The sequence below is a fragment of the Pristiophorus japonicus genome, chromosome 7 (genome assembly GCF_044704955.1).
Source record: "Pristiophorus japonicus isolate sPriJap1 chromosome 7, sPriJap1.hap1, whole genome shotgun sequence".
Taxonomy (NCBI): Eukaryota; Metazoa; Chordata; class Chondrichthyes; family Pristiophoridae; genus Pristiophorus; species Pristiophorus japonicus.
Genome location: NC_091983.1, coordinates 138,440,460 through 138,452,811, shown reverse-complemented (window position 1 = coordinate 138,452,811; position 12,352 = coordinate 138,440,460). Strand labels below are relative to the sequence as shown.

At 47.4% G+C, this 12,352-nt stretch overlaps 1 protein-coding gene across 7 annotated transcripts in view; it reads left to right on the top strand.

Annotated features, from left to right (window-relative positions):
- Positions 1 to 12,352, top strand: part of zufsp (zinc finger containing ubiquitin peptidase 1) — a 64,933-nt gene that overhangs the window by 3,653 nt on the left and 48,928 nt on the right. Inside the window, exon 1 of one of the 7 annotated variants that reach the window (XM_070885347.1) lies at positions 3,995 to 4,089. The exons of the other annotated variants lie outside the window; for them this stretch is intronic. The gene's annotated coding sequence lies outside the window, so the exon portion shown is untranslated. Of the gene's footprint in view, positions 1 to 3,994; positions 4,090 to 12,352 lie in introns of those variants that run through there. 7 annotated transcript variants of the gene reach the window in all.

The window sequence follows — 12,352 nt, the reverse complement described above, 5'->3', positions numbered from 1 at the left end:
CGAAGCTCGACACCATCCAGGACATAAGAACATAAGAACATAAGAATTAGGAACAGGAGTAGGCCATCTAGCCCCTTGAGCCTGCTCCGCCATTCAACAAAATTATGGCTGATCTGGCCGTGGACTCAGCTCCACTTACCCGCCAAGTCCCCATAACCCTTAATTCCCTTATTGGTTAAAAATCTATCTATCTGATTTGAATACATTCAATGAGCTAGCCTCAACTGCTTCCTTGGGCAGAGAATTCCACAGATTCACAACCCTCTGGGAGAAGAAATTCCTTCTCAACTTGGTTTTAAATTGGCTCCCCTGTATTTTGAGGCTGTGCCCCCTAGTTCTAGTCTCCCTGACCAGTGGAAACAACCTCTCTGCCTCTATCTTGTCTATCCCCTTCATTATTTTAAATGTTTCTGTAAGATCACCCCTCATCCTTCTGAACTCCAATGAGTAAAGACCCAGTCTACTCAATCTATCATCATAAGGTAACCCCCTCATCTCCAGAATCAGCCTAGTGAATCTTCTCTGTACCCCCTCCAAAGCTAGTATATCCTTCCTTAAGTAAGGTGACCAAAACTGCACGCAGTACTCCAGGTGCGGCCTCTCCAATACCCTGTACAGTTGCAGCAGGACCTCCCTGCTTTTGTACTCCATCCCTCTCGCAATGAAGGCCAACATTCCATTCGCCTTCCTGATTACCTGCTGCACCTGCAAACTAACTTTTTCAGGTAAACTTCAAAAGAGTTTCATGCACAAGGACCCCCAGGTCCCTCTGCACTGCAGCATGTTGTAATTTCTCCCCATTCAAATAATATTCCCTTTTACTGTGTTTTTTTTCCAAGGTGGATGACCTCACATTTTCCGACATTGTATTCTATCTGCCAAACCTTAGCCCATTCGCTTACCCTATCTAAATCTCTTTGCAGCCTCTCTGTGTCCTCTACACAACCTGCTTTCCCACTAATCTTAGTGTCATCTGCAAATTTTGTTACACTACACTCTGTCCCCTCTTCCAGGTCATCGATGTACATTGTAAACTGTTGTGGTCCCAGCACCGATCCCTGTGGCACACCACTAACCACCGATTTCCAACCCGAAAAGGACCCATTTATCCCGACTCTCTGCTTTCTGTTAGCCAGCCAATTCTCTATCCATGCTAATACATTTCCTCTGACTCCGCGTACCTTTATCTTCTGCAGTAACCTTTTGTGTGGCACCTTATCGAATGTCTTTTGGAAATCTAAATACACCACATCCATTGGTACACCTCTATCCACCATGCTCGTTATATCAAAGAATTCCAGTAAATTAGTTGAACATGATTTCCCCTTCATGAATCCATGTTGCGTCTGCTTGATTGCACTATTCCTATCTAGATGTCCTGCTATTTCTTCCTTAATGATAGCTTCAATCATTTTCCCCACTACAGATGTTAAACTAACCGGCCTGTAGTTACCTGCCTTTTGTCTGCCCACTTTTTTAAACAGGCATTACATTAGCTGCTTTCCAATCTGCTGGTACCTCCCCAGAGTCCAGTGAATTTTGGTAGATTATAACGAATGCATCTGCTATAACTTCCGCCATCTCTTTTAATATCCTGGGATGCATTTCATCAGGACCAGGGGATTTGTCTACCTTGAGTCCCATTAGCCTGTCCAGCACTACCCCCTAGTGATAGTGATTATCTCAAGGTCCTCCCTTCTCACATTCCCGTGACCAGCAATATTTGACTTGGTTTTTGTGTCTTCCACTGTGAAGACCGAAGCAAAATAATTGTTTCATGTCTCAGCCATTTCCACATTTCCCATTATTAAATCCCCCTTCTCATCTTCTAAGGGACCAACATTTATTTTAGTCACTCTTCCGTTTTATATATCTGTAAAAGCTTTTACTATCTGTTTTTATGTTTTGCACAAGTTTACTTTCGTAATCTATCTTTCCTTTCTTTATTGCTTTCTTAGTCATTCTTTGCTGTCGTTTAAAATTTTCCCAATCTTCTAGTTTCCCACTAACCTTGGCCACCTTATACGCATTGGTTTTTAATTTGATACTCTCCTTTATTTCCTTGGTTATCCACGGCTGGTTATCCCTTCTCTTACCGCCCTTCTTTTTCACTCGAATATATTTTTGTTGAGCACTATGAAAGAGCTCCTTAAAAGTCCTCCACTGTTCCTCAATTGTGCCACCATTTAGTCTGTGTTCCCAGTCTACTTTAGCCAACTCTGCCCTCATCCCACTGTAGTCCCCTTTGTTTAAGCATAGTACGTTCGTTTAAGACACTACTTCCTCACCCTCAATCTGTATTACAAATTCAACCATACTGTGATCACTCATTCCGAGAGGATCTTTTACTAGGAGATCGTTTATTATTCCTGTCTCATTACACAGGACCAGATCTAAGATAGCTTGCTCCCTTGTAGGTGTAACATGCTGTTCTAAGAAACAATTCCGTATGCATTCTATGAACTCCTCCTCCAGGCTACCCCGTGCGATTTGATTTGACCAATCGATATGTATGTTAAAATCCCCCATGATTACTGCCATTCCTTTTTCACATGCCTCCATTATTCCCTTGATTATTGCCCGCCCCACCATGAAGTTATTTGGGGGCCTATAAACTACGCCCACCAGTGACTTTTTCCCCTTACTATCTCTAATCTCCACCCACAATGATTCAACATTTTGTTCATTAGAGCCAATATCGTCTCTCACAACTGCCCTGATATCATCCTTTATTAACAGAGCTACCCCACCTCCTTTCCCTTCTTGTCTACCTTTCTGAATTGTCAGATACCCCTGTATGTTTAATTCCCAATCTTGGCCACCCTGCAACCACGTTTCTGTAATGGCCACCAAATCATACCCATTTGTAATGATTTGTGCCGTCAACTCATTTACTTTATTTCGAATGCTGCGTGCATTTAGATAGAGGGTTTTAATACTAGTTTTTAAACCATGATTTTTAGTTTTGACCCCCTCCTGCAGCCCCTTTATATTCATACATATTGCCCCTTCCTATTACCTTGTGGTTTACACTTACCCCAGTGCTACTCTGCTCTGTTGCCTCCTGCCTTTTGCATTCTTTCTTGGGGTCCTGTTCATCTGAGCTCTCACCCACTCTAACTAGCTCAGAGCCCTCTCCTGGGTTCCGAATACTCCTTGCATTGAGGCACCGAGCTTTCATGCTTGCCTTTTTATTACACTTTGACCCTTTAGAATTTTGCTGTGCAGTGGCCCTTTTTGTTTTTTGCCTTGGGTTTCTCTGCCCTCCACTTTTAGTCATCTACTTTCTGTCTTTTGCTTTTGTCTCCATTTTGTTTCCCTCTGTCTCCCTGCATTGGTTCCCATCCCCCTGCCATATTAGTTTAACTCCTCCCCAACAGCACTAGCAAACACTCCCCTGGGACATTGGTTCCGGTCCTGCCCAGGTGCAGACCGTCCGGTTTGTACTGGTCCCACCTCCCCCAGAACCGGTTCCAATGCCCCAGGAATTTGAATCCTTCCCTGTTGCACCACTGTTCAAGCCACGTATTCATCTGAGCTGTCCTGCGATTCCTACTCTGACTAGCTCGTGGCACTGGTAGCAATACCGAGATTACTACTTTTGAGGTCCTACTTTTTAATTTAGCTCCTAGCTCCTTAAATTCGTCTCGTAGGACCTCATCCCTTTTTTTTAACCTATATCGTTGCTACCAATGTGCACCACGACAACTGGCTGTTCACCCTCCCTTTTCAGAATGTCCTGCGCCCGCTCCGAGACATCCTTGACCCTTGCACCAGGGAGGCAATATACCATCCTGGAGTCTCGGTTGCGGCTGCAGAAACACCTATCTATTCCCCTTACAATTGAATCTCCTATCACTATCGCTCTCCCACTCTTTTTGCTGCCCTCCTGTGCAGCAGAGCCAGCCACAGTGCCGTGAACTTGGTTGCTGCTGCCCTCCCCTGATGAGTCATCCCCCTCAACAGTACTCAAAGCGGTGTATCTGTTTTGCAGGGGGATGACCGCAGGGGACCCCTGCACTACCTTCCTTGCACTGCTCTTCCTGCTGGTCTTCCATTCCCTATCTGGTTGTGGACCCTTCACCTGCGGTAAGACCAACTCGTTAAATGTGCTACTCACGTCATTCTCAGCATCGTGGATGCTCCAGATTAAATCCACCCTCAGCTCCAATTCCGCAAAGCGGACCGTCAGGTGCTGGAGGCGGATACACTTCCCGCACACGTAGTCGTCAGGGACACCGGAAGTGTCCCTGAGTTCCCACATGGTACGGGAGGAGCATCTCACGTGACTGAGCTCTCGTGCCATGACTTAACCCTTAGATACACTTAAATTGGCAACAATGTTAAAGTTTACTCACTGTTATAGAAGAGAAAAAAGAGGACAAAGCAGCTTGCTTGATTGGCACCCCATCCACAATATTGAACATTCACTCCCTCCACCACCGGTGCACTGTGGCTGCAGGCTGCATTGTGTCATCATCATCATAGGCAGTCCCTCAAAATAAGGAAGATTTGCTTCTACTCTAAAAGTGAGTTCTTAAGTGACTGAACAGTCCAGTACGGGAATTACAGTCTCTGTCTGCCTCACCCGTGACAGTCGTTGAAGGAAAGGGTGGGTGGTAAGACTGGTTTGCTGCACGCTCCTTCCGCTGCCTGTGCTTGCTTTCTCGAGGTGCTCAACGTCCTCCCGGATGCTCTTCCTCAACTTAGGGCGGTCTTTGGCCAGGGACTCCCAGGTGTCGGTGGGGAGGCTTTCATGGTGTTCAGGGGGCAATGGCAGACATTTAGAGACCGCATGGATGAACTACAACAATTGTACATTCCTGTCTGGCATAAAAATAAAAAAGGGAAGGTGGCTCAACCATGGCTATCAAGGGAAATCAGGGATAGTATTAAAGCCAAGGAAGTGGCATACAAATTGGCCAGAAATAGCAGCAAACCCAGGGACTGGGAGAAATTTAGAACTCAGCAGAGGAGGACAAAGGGTTTGATTAGGGCAGGGAAAATGGAGTACGAGAAGAATCTTGCAGGGAACATTAAGACGGATTGCAAAAGTTTCTATAGATATGTAAAGAGAAAAAGGTTAGTAAAGACAAACGTAGGTCCCTTGCAGTCAGAATCAGGGGAAGACATAACGGGGAACAAAGAAATGGCGGACCAATTGAACAAGTACTTTGGTTCGGTATTCACTAAGGAGGACACAAACAACCTTCTGGATATAAAAGGGGTCGGAGGGTCTAGTAAGGAGGAGGAACTGAGGGAAATCCTTATTAGTCGGGAAATTGTGTTGGGGAAATTGATGGGATTGAAGGCCGATAAATCCCCAGGGCCTGATGGACTGCATCCCAGAGTACTGAAGGAGGTGGCCTTGGAAATAGCGGATGCATTGACAGTCATTTTCCAACATTCCATTGACTCTGGATCAGTTCCTATGGAGTGGAGGGTAGCCAATGTAACCCCACTTTTTAAAAAAGGAGGGAGAGAGATAACAGGGAATTATAGACCGATCAGCCTGACATCGGTAGTGGGTAAAATGATGGAATCAATTTTTAAGGATGTCATAGTAGTGCATTTGGAAAGAGGTGATATGATAGGTCCAAGTCAGCATGGATTTGTGAAAGGGAAATCATGCTTGACAAATCTTCTGGAATTTTTTGAGGGTGTTTCCAGTAGAGTGGACAAGGGAGAACCAGTTGATGTGGTATATTTGGACTTTCAGAAGGCTTTCGACAAGGTCCCACACAAGAGATTTTAATGTGCAAAGTTAAAGCACATGGGATTGGGGGTAGTGTGCTGACATGGATTGAGAACTGTTTGTCAGACAGGAAGCAAAGAGTAGGAGTAACATAGAAACATAGAAAATAGGTGCAGGAGTAGGCCATTCGGCCCTTCTAGCCTGCACCGCCATTCAATGAGTTCATGGCTGAACATTCAACTTCAGTACCCCATTCCTGCTTTCTCGCCATACCCCTTGATCCCCCTAGTAGTAAGGACCTCATCTAACTCCTTTTTGAATATATTTAGTGAATTGGCCTCAACAACTTTCTGTGGTAGAGAATTCCACAGGTTCACCACTCTCTGGGTGAAGAAGTTCCTCCGCATCTCGGTCCTAAATGGCTTACCCCTTATCCTTAGACTGTGACCTCTGGTTCTGGACTTCCCCAACATTGGGAACATTCTTCCTGCATCTAACCTGTCTAACCCCGTCAGAATTTTATATGTTTCTATGAGGTCCCCTCTCATTCTTCTGAACTCCAGTGAATACAAGCCCAGTTGATCCAGTCTTTCTTGATAGGTCAGTCCCGCCATCCCGGGAATCAGTCTGGTGAACCTTCGCTGCACTCCCTCAATAGCAAGAATGTCCTTCCTCAGGTTAGGAGACCAAAACTGTACACAATACTCCAGGTGTGGCCTCACCAATGCCCTGTACAACTGTAGCAACACCTCCCTGCCCCTGTACTCAAATCCCCTTGCTATGAAGGCCAACATGCCATTTGCTTTCTTAACCGCCTGCTGCACCTGCATGCCAACCTTCAATGACTGATGTACCATGACACCCAGGTCTCTTTGCACCTCCCCTTTTCCTAATCTGTCACCATTCAGATAATAGTCTGTCTCTCTGTTTTTACCACAATAGTGGATAACCTCACATTTATCCACATTATACTTCATCTGCCATGCATTTGCCCACTCACCTAACCTATCCAAGTCGCTCTGCAGCCTCACAGCATCCTCCTCGCAGCTCACATTGCCACCCAACTTAGTGTCATCCGCAAATTTGGAGACACTACATTTAATCCCCTCATCTAAATCATTAATGTACAGTGTAAACAGCTGGGGCCCCAGCACAGAACCTTGCGGTACCCCACTAGTCACTGCCTGCCATTCTGAAAAGTACCCATTTACTCCTACTCTTTGCTTCCTGTCTGACAACCAGTTCTCAATCCATGTCAGTACACTACCCCCAATCCCATGTGCTCTAACTTTGCACATCAATCTCTTGTGTGGGACCTTGTCGAACGCCTTCTGAAAGTCCAAATATACCACATCAACTGGTTCTCCCTTATCCACTCTACTGGAAACATCCTCAAAAAATTCCAGAAGATTTGTCAAGCATGATTTCCCTTTCACAAATCCATGCTGACTTGGACCTATCATGTCACCTCTTTCCAAATGCACTGCTATGACATCCTTAATAATTGATTCCATCATTTTACCCACTACCGATGTCAGGCTGACCGGTCTATAATTCCCTGTTTTCTCTCTCCCTCCTTTTTTAAAACGTGGGGTTACATTGGCTACCCTCCACTCCATAGGAACTGATCCAGAGTAAATGGGGACTTTTCAGAATGGCAGGCAGTGACTAGTGGGGTACCGCAAGGTTCTGTGCTGGGGCCCCAGCTGTTTACACTGTACATTAATGATTTAGATGAGGGGATTAAATGTAGTATCTCCAAATTTGCGGATGACACTAAGTTGGGTGGCAGTGTGAGCTGCGAGGAGGATAGGTTAGGTGAGTGGGCAAATGCATGGCAGATGAAGTATAATGTGGATAGATGTGAGGTTATCCACTTTGGTGGTAAAAACAGAGAGACAGACTATTATCTGAATGGTGACAGATTAGGAAAAGGGGAGGTGCAAAGAGACCTGGGTGTCATGGTACATCAGTCACTGAAGGTTGGCATGCAGGTACAGCAGGCGGTTAAGAAAGCAAATGGCATGTTGGCCTTCATAGCGAGGGGATTTGAGTACAGGGGCAGGGAGGTGTTGCTACAGTTGTACAGGGCCTTGGTGAGGCCACACCTGGAGTATTGTGTACAGTTTTGGTCTCCTAACCTGAGGAAGGACATTCGTGCTATTGAGGGAGTGCAGCGAAGGTTCACCAGACTGATTCCTGGGATGGCGGGACTGACCTATCAAGAAAGACTGGATCAACTGGGCTTGTATTCACTGGAGTTCAGAAGAATGAGAGGGGACCTCATAGAAACGTTTAAAATTCTGACGGGGTTAGACAGGTTAGATGCAGGAAGAATGTTCCCAATGTTGGGGAAGTCCAGAACCAGGGAACACAGTCTAAGGATAAGGGGTAAGCCATTTAGGACCGAGATGAGGAGGAATTTCTTCACCCAGAGAGTGGTGAACCTGTGGAATTCTCTGCCACAGAAAGTTGTTGAGGCCAATTCACTAAATATATTCAAAAAGGAGTTAGATGAAGTCCTTACTACTAGGGGGATCAAGGGGTATGGTGAGAAAGCAGGAATGGGGTACTGAAGTTGCATGTTCAGCCATGAACTCATTGAATGGCGGTGCAGGCTAGAAGGGCCTGCCCTCTTGTGTTTGTGTCAGGCATGCCAACAATGTGGCCTGCCTAATGGAGCTGGTCGAGTGTGGTCAGTGCTTCGATGCTGGGAATGTTGGCCTTATCGAGGACGCTAATGTTGGTGCGTCTGTCCTCCTAGGGGATTTGCAGGATTTGCAGGATCTTGCGGAGACACCGTTGGTGGTATTTCTCCAGCGATTTGAGGTGTCTACTGTATATGGTCCACGTTTCTGAGCCATACAGGAGGGCGGGTATCATTACATCTCTGTGGACCATGTGCTTGGTGCCAGATTTGAGGGCCTCATCTTCGAACACACTCTTCTTCAGGTGGCCAAAGGCTGCGCTGGCGCACTGGAGGTGGTGTTGAACCTCGTCGTCAATGTCTGTCCTTGTTGATAAGCTCCCGAGGTATGGAAAATGGTCCAAGTTGTCCAGGGCCGTGCTGTGGAGCTTGATGACTGGGGGGCAGTGGTGTATGGCGGGATCAGATTGGTGGAGGACCTTTGTCTTACAGATGTTTCGTGTAAGGCCCATGCTTTCTTATGCCTCAGTGAAGATGTTGACTATGACTTGGAGTTCAGTCTCTGAATATGCGCAGATGCAAGCGTCGTCTGCATACTGTAGCTTGACCACAGAGGTTGGGATGGTCTTGGATCTGGCCTGGTGACGACGAAGGTTGAACAGGTTTCCACTGGTTCTGTAGTTTAGTTCCACTACAGCAGGGAACTTGTTGAGTGTGAGGAGGAGCATTGCAGCGAGGAAGATCAAGAAGAGTGTTGGCGCAATGACGCAGCCCTGCTTGACGCCGATCCAGACGTGGATTGTGTCTGTGATGGATCCATTGGCCAGGATCGCGGTTTGCATGTTGTCGTGGAGCAGGCGAAGGATGGCGACAAACTTTTAGGGGCCGCCAAACCGGAGGAGGATGTTCCATAGACCCTCACGGTTGACAGTGTCAAAGGCTTTTGTAAGGTCAAAGAAGGCCTACTGTTCCCTGAATTTCTATTGCCGTTTTCGCGCCATAAAGACCATGTCCATTGTACCCCGTAGTGGACGAAATCCGCACTGTGACTCCGGAAGGAGCTCATCAGCCACAGGGAGAAGATGGTTGAGGAGGATTCTAGCGATGACTTTCCCAGTGGCTGATAACAGGGAGATCCTCTGTAGTTACCGCAGTCGGACTTGTCCCCTTTTTTAAAGATGGTCACGATTACTGCATCTGAGACCTCCCGGCATGCTCTCCTCCTTCCAGATGAGAGAGATGAGGTCATGCATTCGTGCCGATAGTGCCTCTCCGCCATACTTTAGTGCCTCCGCGTGGATTCCATCCGCTCCCATTGCCTTGTTGTTCTTGAGCTGGTGGATGGTCTTCTACCTTGTGCAGGGCTGGGGTTTTGCTGAGATGGTGGCGGGACGGAGTCGAGGACACTCATGTCAAAGGCAGAATCTCGGTTAAGGAGATCTTCGAAGTCCTCCTGCCAGTGGGTCCTGCCTGACTCGGTTTCCTTGAGTGTCTCCCCGTTCTTGGCCAGCAGTGGGGCGGGGCCCTTAGGTGCTTGGCCCGTAGGTGGCCTTGACTGCAGTGAAGAATCCTCGCACATCATTGCTGTCGGCCAGCTATTGAATCTCTTGTACTTTCTCCACCCACCATCTAGTATTTAGGTCGCGGGTTTTTAGTTGGACCTCAGCCTTAAGTCGTCTGTAATGCTGCTTTGCTGCTCCCGAGTTGGGTTGTTTTAGGTTCAGAAATGCCCTGCGCTTGCGATTTATTCGCACTTGGATCTCCTGGTCATTTTCATCAAACCAGTCCTGGTGTTTCCTGGTTGAGTGACTGATCGTCTCTTCGCAGGCACTGGTTATGGTGGCCTGGAGGGCGGACCAAGTGCTGTGGGCGTTCTGTATCTCGGGGTCATCAAGGTTCGGCCGGTTAGCAGTAGGCGCTGGCTGTATCGGGCTCTCTTAGCTAGGTCTTTGAGTGCCCCGGCATTGATTTTTTTTTGCGGCACTGCTTCTGCTGCCGTCGCCGCTTTGGGGCTATATTGATGTTGATGATGGAGCAGATTAGGCGGTGTCCGTCCAGCAGTCGTCAGCTCCTGTTATGGTGCGGGTGATGAGCACATCCTTGCAATTCCTGGCTCGGACAATGACATAGTCGAGCAGGTGCCAGTGTTTGGAACAAGGATATTGCCACAATGCCTTGTACTTGTACTTGTACTTGTCCCCCTGGCAGAACAAGGTGTTGGTGATGACAAGGTCGTGTTCTAGGCATTTTGTCAGGAGCAGGGTACCGCTGGAGTTGGTTTTCCCTACCCCTTCTCTGCCAATCTCGCCTCCCCAGAGGTCTGTGTCCTTACCAACCCTGGCGTTGAAGTCACCGAGGAGGATCAGTTCGTCGTGGCAAGTGCCAGGCAATGACTATCTCCAACAAGCGAGAGTCTAACCACCTCCCCTTGATATTTTAACAACTTTTTCATCGCCGAATCCCCCACCAACAACATCCTGGGGTCACCATTGACCAAAAACTTAACTGGACCAGCCACATAAATACTGTGACAACAAGAGCAGGTCAGAGGCTGAGTATTCTGTGGCTAGTGTCTCACCACCTGACTCCCCAAAGCCTTTCCACCATCTACAAGGCACAAGTCAGGAGTGTGATGGAATACCCTCCACTTGCCTGATTGAGTGCAGCTCCAACAACATTCAAGAAGCTCGACACCATCCAGGACAAAGCAGCCCGCTTGATTGGCACCCCATTCACCATATTAAACATTCACTCCCTCCACCACTGGCGCACTGTGGCTGCAGTGTGTACCATCTACAAGATGCATTGCAGCAACTCGCCAAGGCTTCTTCGGCAGCATCTCCCAAACCCGCAACCTCTACCACCTAGAAGGACAAAGGCAGCAGCAGGCACATGGGAACACCATAACCTGCAAGTTCCCCTCCATGTTACACATCTTGGAAATATATCGCCGTTCCTTCATCGACGCTGGGTCAAAATCCTGGAACTGCGCCCCCTCCCCCCGCCACCCCCAACAGCACTGTGGGAATACCTACACAACCATGACTCCAGCTTTTCAAGAAGAAAGACAGCTCACCACTACCTTCTCAAAGGCAATTAGGGATGGGCAATAAATGCTGGTTTTGCCAGTGATTCACACATCCTGGTGTGAATGGGAAAAAAAAAGGAACACATGCTGTGTTCAGCAAGATCCTGTGCAAAATGACAGCCCTGGTGACTTAACAGGATTAATAATCTTCTTGAGAATTATTTTAAAAATCTGTTTTAAATATACATGGGGAGGGGGTGGGATGGATGAAGCACCATCATTACCATCACTACAGCAGTTCCAGAAGAAGGCCCACTTTCACTTTCTCAGAGTAATTGGGGATGGACAATAATTGTAGCTCTGCCAGTATCACCTACATCCCAGGAACACATTTATCAAAAAAAAATACATTCCTGTTTGTTCGATTTTAGAAAGTCTGCCAAGGGCAATGAAAAACTAAGAAACATAGATCTTTAAGAATCATAACTGCAGTATGTAATTAAAGACTTGTCCCCTTTTTTAAAGATGGTCACGATCACTGCATCTCTGAGATCTCCCGGCATGCTCTCCTCCCTCCAATTGATAGAGATGAGGTTGTGTATTTGTGTCGGCAGCGACTACAGGGGAATCTCCCTGCTATCAGTCACTGGGAAAGTCGTCGCCAGAGTCCTCCTCAACTGTCATCTTCCCAGTGGCTGAGGAGCTCCTCCCGGAGTCACAGTGTGGATTTCGGCTCCTACGGGGCACAACGGACATGATTTTTGCAGCGCGACAGCTACAGGAAAAATGGAGGGAACAGCACCAGCCCTTATACATGGCCGCCTTTAACCTTACAAAGGCCTTTGACACTGTCAACCGCGAGGGTCTATGGAGTGTCCTCCATTTCGGATGCCCCCAAAAGTTCGTCACCATCCTCTACCTGCTCCACGATGACATGCAGGTCGTGATCCTTACCAACAGATTCATCACAGACCCAATTCTC